This window comes from Cyprinus carpio, chromosome A20, assembly GCF_018340385.1.
Source record: "Cyprinus carpio isolate SPL01 chromosome A20, ASM1834038v1, whole genome shotgun sequence".
Classification (NCBI taxonomy): Eukaryota; Metazoa; Chordata; class Actinopteri; order Cypriniformes; family Cyprinidae; genus Cyprinus; species Cyprinus carpio.
The window spans coordinates 15,840,604-15,841,536 of NC_056591.1; positions in this window are offsets into that span (position 1 = coordinate 15,840,604).

Sequence of the window (933 nt, forward strand, 5' to 3'; positions counted from 1 at the left end):
TTTTTATGTTTTATATGTTTTATATATTAAAAAAGTTTCACTTACCAAAATGCTTTATATGATTGTCTTTTTAAGAATTTCATAGTTTTACATTTTTTTCTTCGTTAGGATATCAAGACATTGGTATCCGTGACTTTTTTGACCAGGAAAAACTGTCATACTCTGTTCTTCAGGTCAGTACATTATAGTAAAACGAACACTGAATTTGAATGTCTAAACATGCACAAACCAGGTGTTCACGTACAAAGAGTTTCCTGGTCAATTTTTTTATAGAGCTCTCACCTGGTTGGCACCATTCTGGGGTTTAGTGAAATTAGCAGAAATTTCCCACAGCGGGGACAAAGACTGTGCTATTCTCTTTCAGTGCCTGTTCCTACTAATGTATACGAGAAACTGGATCAATAGATGGTGTTGATTTGAACAGTGGCTTCAACAGCAACAAGTATTTGTTTCAGTAAAGTAGCTGTTCAGACAAAGCTCTGGTTTCATATTAAAGTAGGATATGCAGAGTTCTCCTTTGAGTGACTGAATCAGATGGGCACAGCTGCAGAGCAGCAAGTGTTGGCAGTGTTGTAGGTCTAATGTTCATTGTTCAAGTGCGAGCCTGAGGAGGATTATGTGTGTGAGAGTGTGTGTTTTTTATCTCCCTCAGCACTATGTGTTGCTGTGAGGTGTTTGCTCCAGCCTCACTCTCTAAAGGATCTCATTCATGCATCTGAGGCAAAGAGACCAGCACTCAACAGGCTCACATTTCTGTGGGCCTTTTGTCCTGCCCCGCAGAGAGTGCTGGGGAAATAGGGATGTGCGCAACCCAATATTAGCTCTCATGTTTGTTCACTTGCTCCTCTATTCTTTGTGTAGCGCTTTTTTCCCTTTCCTATTTTTTTTTATTATGTTGTGTTTTTAGTTCTGAGCAATAGTGCCCAGGAAATT